Raw genomic sequence first — 8,690 nt, 5'->3', positions numbered from 1 at the left:
AGAATGAATATGTTGGCAAAAAGGCAAACACTATTAAGTCTGAATAATCAATACATCTTTTTTTTAATGTTTATTTATGTTTGAGAAAGAGAGAGAGATAGAGAGAGAGAATATGAATGATCCAGGGAGGGGCAGAGAGAGAGGGACACGGACGATATGAAGCAGGCTCTAGGCTACTCCTTACTGAGAGCGCGGAGGCCAATGCCAGGCTCAAACTCACAAATCCTGAGATCTTGACCCGGGTGGAAGTCAGCCACTCAACCAACTGAGCCACCCGGGTGCCCAATACATCTTTTTAAATACACCTGTAGCAGCAAGAGGATGGTCTGAAGCAAGGACAAGAGCATCAGATTCTACATCTTGACATACACATCACATAAATACGCTCATCTTGTCATTCTTGTCATTACGGCTTCTGTCCTCTTCTCCACTTCCTACAAGCCTTTGACTCTCAGTGTTGCCTTCAGGAAGCGGACCCCTTCCTTGATCGAATAGCGCAAAGACATTCTTTGCTCATGAAGAAAGTGACTATAGATATTGACCTTCTCTGGAAAATACTAAAACAACAGGGTTTTTATGTATTCGTATGTTGACAAGTAGACATGTTTTATTCATTACCTAATGTTTCAGAATCGGGCTTCTTGCATTAAGGAGAAAGTGAAGAAAATGAAGAAAAATAAATGTATTATATAACACGCCCCTGTAAATTCTACCCCAACCTGAACTGACATTTGTTATCCATCAAACCCCACATATAATTTGAAAACGAGACACAAGTTTCAATCCTTTAACATAGTGAGACAGCAGACGACACTTTCTCATCATTCATCCATAACATCCATAGCTAATAGAAAAGACGCTACAATATTCGTAGTTGCCAGGTCTGAACACATTTCCCAGCTTTCTTTATTCCACCCCAGCCCCGGTGACCCTCTAAAAGCCTTGATGGAAGCAAATAAATCTCAGGACGTTAGCACTTGCAAGAGTCTGGAAATCGTTAGCTCCACAATGACGGTAAAAGGCAATTAAGGTAGAGTACCGGTCATTTAGGAATTTACCAAATGAAGGACACGAGACGCCCACGGGTAAAAAGGTTTCTATTATCTTAACGCACAGTATTTCAGAGTCCATTTGAAATAGAGACCAAAGTCATCAACTGTAAGCTTCACAATATGGACACAGAGGAATGATTAGCAAGGTCAGTGCCGAGACAGGTCTAGGCACAGCCATGCCCCAACCGTCTCAAAGAAGGAACACAAAACTAGGATGTACAGTGAACCATTTCATCTTTTTCCTTAGCTTTGTGACCTTCCAGGTCACCTCCCTCTTCACTCCAGAGATCCCTGGAAATCACGTGTTCAGACCCTTTCCGGTTAACTTTTCGCCGGGAAAAGTGTCCACAACGCCTTTCCAAAAACACACGTCCCATCCGATGGGGCTGAGACACGTGGCAACAAGATGCCACTCATCCTCTATAACATTAGTAACCGGCTCCGTCTGAGGCACGTCCAAACCGCACTCCAATTTAGCCATTCTACTTGAGCCCTGGGGGTCTCCGCAGTTCTGATCAGCATACTGGGACCCCACCTGGTTTAGGATTTTCACTTTTTTCCTTGTATTTCCAGCGACGGAATACACACCTAAGGGCCCTGAGGCCAGAGGGGCTCCTAAGGGCGCAAAAGTGGGGCTATGAGCGGGCACTTACTGCATCCTCCCACGCAGGGCATTCTGAAAGCCGGAATCCAGGCCGAAGTCTCTTCTCCCGTGAACACATCTCGTGACGCAGATCCTCGGGCTTAAACGTGGCTTCCACCACTTACTACAGGTGTTCCTTGGAGCATGTCGGTAACCAGTCCGTGGCTCAATTTCTTATCTACCAAATAAAAGCAGGGACAATAATGAGTTCTACCTCCTTGGGTTATACCGACTGTTACACAATAAATGATGCAGGTAGAAGCATGTGGTCAAGGCTCTAGAGGTATTAAGTTGATGCCATTTTTACTGACACCGTCAGGAATTGTGTGTAACTTCCTACCCTCTGGAAGAAAAAGGAAAGCTTTTTAGGGACTGTCCTTCCTCCTCTCCTTTCCTTACTCAAACCTGCCCCCTCTGTTTTTCCCTCCCCCGTGATTTCTTCTCCACCAGGCCTTCAGGACCTCCACAGTGTCGGCTTCATATCCCGGCACTTGTTCCCACATAGCGTTCTTAACGACTGCCTTGTGTGACGTGTCTGCTTTCTTCACCATCCGCGAAGCCCCGAGTAGGCAGAGGCCAGGGACACTTCTAACCCAACAATGACCAGCACAGACCTGGGCAGGAAGAAGGCACTTTGTAAGTTATTACCGATGGTGCCATTGCTTCCTAAGTTGTACAAAGAAACTTTACTTCATGACCATGTCAGTTGTCACAAACTGTCTCACGTAAATTAGTGTTGTTTCCAAAGGTAGAATCAAGAGAAACCAAACGAGCGAGGCCTCAGTCCCTCTGGACAAGTCCCCCAAGAAGCAGGACAAAGTGGTACAAAAGGCTCATCTGACGTTGCTGCTGTTGGATCTTAGGATTGACGGGTGAAATAAAGACTCATTATGGTTCATGTATCTCTCTAGTGACTATTTACTGGGCATCTACCACGTGCCAGATACTGTGCCCACTGCTGGAAATACGGCGATCCCGACAAAGCCACTGTCCTCGTGGCAGTTACGATCTTAGAGATACAGGTGAACATTAAGCCAGACACTACACGCTTATTTATGAACAGGGGGGACAAGTCTAGCTGGATCAGGGCAAGTGCCAACAGAAAAACGAGGCTGGGCGAGAAAGTGACTTTCCCAAGGTTCAGCAGGTGGACTCAGGTGGGAGCATCATCTCTGGAGTACGACATGACCCAGCTTCAAGCACTGGTTCTGCTCCGTAAGAGGTGCAGAATTCAGGGGTTGGGGACACGCCACCCCACAATATGCCACTTTGCCATACTGATCATCTTGCGCTCAAGGCGCGTCAGAATCAGCAGATCCAAGAAGGGTTCTCTGACTCAACCCCTTTGTATCTAAAAGCAGATCATAAGACTTCCCTTGAGAAAGGTGCCCCCGCCTGGACCAGGAAGAGAAGAAGGAACCTCCTTACCGCCAGACTGGGAACCAACACCAGGATAGATTTGTAGAAACTTACTAAAATCATTTCTCTTCTGTAAGTTTCCCCCATCCATTTGCCAGTCACTGTCCCACAAGTCACTGCCCCAGCCCCTTTGTTCTGTCACATCCTCACAATTCATTGCCCTTTATGTACAAAGATTATAAGCTTTTATGCCTAACAGCTCCTTTGGGTCTTCATCTTCCTTCTGAAGGCTCCCGTGTACATGTGAAAATATTAAATAAATGTGTATGTGTTTCTCCTGTTACTCTCTCTTCTTAAGCCAGCCACAGAACCTAAGACGGGACAAGTGTTTCTCCTCTGTGCCTCTTCCAGGGTACCTGCGTGGGTAGGATGCAGACAACAGCCCCATACATCTGGACTTCGTAAGCATGTGATGAGCTAACGTACGCAGCGCACTTAACACTCAATTAATGTGCGTGGTTATCTTATTATTTTATTTTCAAGGACAGAGTCAGGACTTTAGTCCAGATTTCTTGACAGCAAATCGAGTGGTTTTATCTCTGTACCCCACTGCCTCGGTATCATTTCATCCTGCCTTTCTGACCAAAAAAAGTTTCCTGGAAAGTAGGTCAGATTTTCATTCCCACTACCGTAGCTTTTAAATGGACAAGGGGGTATACAGGAAGCCTTCTAGCAGCTCCAAGTACCCACAGAGGCTTCCCAACAAGATGACAAAATATTTCCCTGAGGGTTTATTTAATTTTGTCCCCAGGCTTGTTCACAATTCTGCCCATCTGGTCCTCGAGGCTTCTCTATTTTTAATATTTCTACTTTGAGTGTTTTGCTTTTTTAACCTATTCCAGGATTAGTCGCCCCCTTTCAACCACCCCCACTCTCTTCACCAACCCCTGATTTATTTCCCTTGAGCAGATTCCTCAGAACAAATTTACTGTAGCCTCTTACTTTGATAAACTCAGACCCGAAAGACAGAGCCATCTCAAGCCACTCAAATAGGTCATGATACAACTGATTTTGCACTTGACACCGGTACGGTATTTAGTTCCACAAGACCCCTCCAAAGGCACAAGTTACAAATATGAACGGCATTTCAGGGAAGAAAGCTTTCCCTACCTAGACATGACGTCACTCCCCTGAGAAAACAAACACAAAAACAAACCTTTTTCTTGGCAGTGCTGGTCAGACAGTTCTCCTCAAGAGAAACCCCACTTGAGCTGTCCATTCAGCGTCCCTGTGGGCCATCTGTTGACCTAGCTAACTGATACATTGTCATCCAAGGATAGATCAGAAGACGCCGGCTCCACGACAGTCCCTCTGCCAGTTAGGGCTGCTCAAATCGGCATTATCATCATTTTTTAGCCCGAGGCGTCGTCTCTAGAAAGCCTGTCTCCTGAAGAATAACAAGTCAACAGGCTCTATCAAACGAGGTTGGCTTCTCCTGGCTCATCCACTCACCCAGCTAGAAATAAGGCTCCCACACACAAACAATAAGATTCAATGAGGGAGAGAGGTAAAGAAACGAGCCCCTTCCCCCGGGACCCCCCAGCCCTCTGTGCTCACCTCCACTAACTCACAGCTCATTGCACGGCCAGTGTGTCTACTCAGCTGACTCTCTTGGGGGTCCATGAACTCTCTGTATCCACAGACAGGGTTTTAACAAACATTTGACTGACTGATACAAGGAAAACGGGTATCCAAATATCAGATGACAGGAGGAGCAAAGGACCATACGGACACTGGAAATCTTAATGACGAAGGATAAAATGGAATATACAAGGTCAGCTACCAACAACATATTTAAGGGTCAGTGTATCTTAACATCACCTCTGTCTTCCCAAGATATCCTTTTAGTAGACGGCTTCCTTTTTCTTTCTTTCTTTCTGAACATTTTTAGAGAACTTTAAGTCCTTTTTTTTTTTTTAATGGATATCCTAACGGCAATATTGGCAATAAGCAGAGTAGGTATCATTCTCATTTTCCCAATAGTGAAACTAAGGATCTGGGAAGAAATAAAACTTGCTCAAGGTCAAGCAGGTGGCAAATTTATTGAAAACAATCTAGGTCTTCTGGGGCACCTGGGCAGCTCAGTCAATTAAAGTATCTGACTTCGGGGGCGCCTGGGTGGCGCAGTCGGTTACGCGTCCGACTTCAGCCAGGTCACGATCTCGCGGTCCGTGAGTTCGAGCCCCGCGTCGGGCTCTGGGCTGATGGCTCGGAGCCTGGAGCCTGTTTCCGATTCTGTGTCTCCCTCTCTCTCTGCCCCTCCCCCGTTCATGCTCTGTCTCTCTCTGTCCCAAAAATAAATAAAAAACGTTGGAAAAAATAAAATAAAATAAAGTATCTGACTTCGGCTCCAGTCATGATCTCAAGGCTGGTGAGTTCGAGCCTCGCATTAGGCTGATGGTTCTGTCTCCCTCCCTCGAGCCCCTCCCCTATGTGCACACTCTCTCTCTCTCTCTCTCTCTCTCTCTCTCTCTCTCACTCTAAAATATAAATAAACATTAAAAAAAAGAATCTAGGTCTTCTGCACTCTCATATGGTGCTCACCACCTTACTGTGCTCTTTTTACTAAGAGGTTGGGGGTCAGCAGACATCAGAAAAGCACAAAGAATTTGGAGCCAGAGACCTACGCTCAAGTTCTGCCTTTGCCAGTTTATGATGTTGGGCAAACCGTTTCATATTCCAAAATTAAACAGCTTATTATTTTTCTCTCTATGTATGTACGATTTACATTTCCAGGGCATATTTTTAAAGCTCACATTGCAAAACACATAGTAAAGCTTAATAAAATAGGACTTCTTTTTTAAATACCAAGTTGAGCTCTTAGAAAAGGAAATTCTGAGGAGGAAAAAAAAGAAAAGAAAGACAGAAGGAAGGAAAGAGAAAAAAGTCAGAGACGAAACTAAAATCCAGAGAACAAAGCCAATTTGTGGGCTCACTCAGGAACTAAGCAAGTTGAGATTTAAAGTCCAAATGAAAATGGTAATGAGTCCCTGGGCTCCAGCAAGGTAGAGAGTTAGGCCCTTGGGCGAATGGACAGAAGGTCAAGATGAAGAAGGTCATCGTGAGAGGGAAACAGGCAGGGAGGAAGATGGAGAGATGTGGGTGAAGATAACAAAAGATCGAAGGCGAAACACAGGCTCAGAGGGGAGCGAAGAGAGGACAGAAGTGTAGGCGAGAGAACCGAACAGGAAGGAACCCCCCGCTTGGGACGACCACACGAAGTGTGTGTGTTACTACGTGTGCTCGAACTGGGAAATTTCAAATCCCTGCTTAGACGCACACCACCTTCATGGGCAGGATGCTTCCAACTGAGAAAGAGGAGCCGGCGATACTCTTGGCTTAGAGTGGACAACTCCGCTGGAGCAACCGTTCTAGGCAGCTTTGTAAGGTCCCCTCAGATAAAGCCCAGGTAGGAAGAGCCCACGGAGCTATCAACCACCCAAGAAAACAGTCTACCACGAGGGAGCCAGCAGACTCAGAAGCAACAGGAATAAGGCTTCCCAAACACCAGATGCTCTCAGATAATCCTTAAAAGAAGAACATCTAAAATAAATGAAGAGATCAAAACCCTAAGCATTAAAAAAAAAAAAAAAAGATGTTTTTTTTTAATGCCCACACACATAAGATATAGAAAAGAAGAAAGAAGACAGTAAAATTAACCTGGATTCTTGCCACCAAGACATCTCATTTGTACCCAAAGGATTTTAAATTGTGGACTTTACTAGACGTGACATGGAGAGGTTGAATCATCGAAAGAAGAACTCATCACTTACATTTCCAAAGGGGCAGGCTCAGCCAAGCCAGACCTCAAGGAAGCATTGGGTGAGGGGAAAGCCCAGGCCTGAGCCTTTATCGGGATTTTTGTGGGAGACGCAAAGCAGGGCAGAGTAAAAATTTTAGGATTAGCCCATGTCAATAATGTCAGGGGGCTCTAGGCTTTAGGGGCTGTGTCTAGCTGTCTGGTACACGGCCCTGGGTTGACGTGGGACAGGGGAAATGTTGGCTTGGCATGTGTGAGTTTACTAAGTGTGTGTGTGGGAGGGGAGTTTGCTTGCAAATGAGACATGTGCTCCTAGGTTGTTTCTTGTCTTGAGGAGTTAGCTAGCTCTCCTGAAAAGGACAGTCTCTCCCTGGGGCTGTAAGGCCCCTCAAGATGTCAAAACATCCTAACACAGAGAAAATGAAAAAACGATGAACATACCAAAGGACTTTTTTAACATACAGTTTGATGTATCCTTCCAGATACGTGAAAGCATACACATACGCACGTGAGAAACTATACATGTTCATAAGCACAGAGACGTAAAGGTTTTTCAACCAAAACAACCATCACATTATACAGCCTATTTTGTAAATTGCCTCCCTGACTTAACAATATGTCATGAAAGTCTTTCCATAGTGATATTATCAAACTAGTCAAATTTAATTTCCGAATGTATTCTAATACTTGGATACATTAACCAATAGATACACCAATTAACCAATCTTTGGTGGATTTCTAACTTACTTCTATTTTCTTTACCATAAATAATGTTTTAATAATCACACTTATAAATTCCTTGTGTAATTATTTTCTTAAAATAAATGTCTTGGGGCGCCTGGGTGGCGCAGTCGGTTAAGCGTCCGACTTCAGCCAGGTCACGATCTCGCGGTCTGTGAGTTCGAGCCCCGCGTCAGGCTCTGGGCTGATGGCTCAGAGCCTGGAGCCTGTTTCCGATTCTGTGTCTCCCTCTCTCTCTGCCCCTCCCCCGTTCATGCTCTGTCTCTCTCTGTCCCAAAAATAAGTAAACGTAGAAAAAAATAATAATAAATTAAAAAAAAATAAAAATAAAAAAATGTCTTTGCGCTGAATAGCAAGATCAGAAGTTTTTAAATTCTCAAGGTTTTTTACACATTGACAAACTGCCTTCCAAAAAGGTTGTACTAATTTACGCTTATACTAAAAGTATAGAAGTTCCCATTTTCCTACACTTTTGTCAACACTCGTTGCTTTTTTCTAATTTTAACTAATACTTGGTGCATTTTTATTACTAATAAAAGTCAAATCATTTCAATAGGTTTATTTATTTTTATGCTTATTTGGTGAATTATTTTTTTCATATCAATTTAGACAAGTCATTTAATCTCCCTGAGGTTCAATTTTCAGTTATAAAATGTCATTAAGAGATTCCACATCTTAAGGTTCAAGTATAGATCAAGTAGACTAATGTCCATGAAAGCTCTTTAAAGCCAAAGTAACCGAGAGGATTCATGCAACTAATATTTAATGAGCACCTATTAAGTACTGGGCTGTGTGCTGCAGTTACAAGAATACAAAAGAATATAGTCCATGGCCCCTCATGGAGGTATAGTGGTGGTTCTGCCGTTATTTTGGCATCCAATGGGTTCCTAAAAATTTTCAAAACACGAAGGGGTACCTAAAGGAGCAAGCTACCTTGACAACGTCTCTGGAATTTTCCCAGGATGACCTGTCAGGTACCTACGACTGCCGTGTCCAGTAGTTTCGGACACTGAATTTGGGGGAGGGGGTGGGGAATGAAATGCATCAGCAAAAACATTGTGTCTTTCCTTCCCCC

This window comes from Lynx rufus, unplaced genomic scaffold (assembly GCF_022079265.1).
Source record: "Lynx rufus isolate CCGP_SWC_20201006 ecotype Redwood Valley unplaced genomic scaffold, mLynRuf1.p SCAF_9, whole genome shotgun sequence".
NCBI classification, from domain to species: Eukaryota; Metazoa; Chordata; class Mammalia; order Carnivora; family Felidae; genus Lynx; species Lynx rufus.
The sequence above is the reverse complement of the archived record's forward strand: the minus strand, read 5'-3'. Positions refer to the sequence as shown.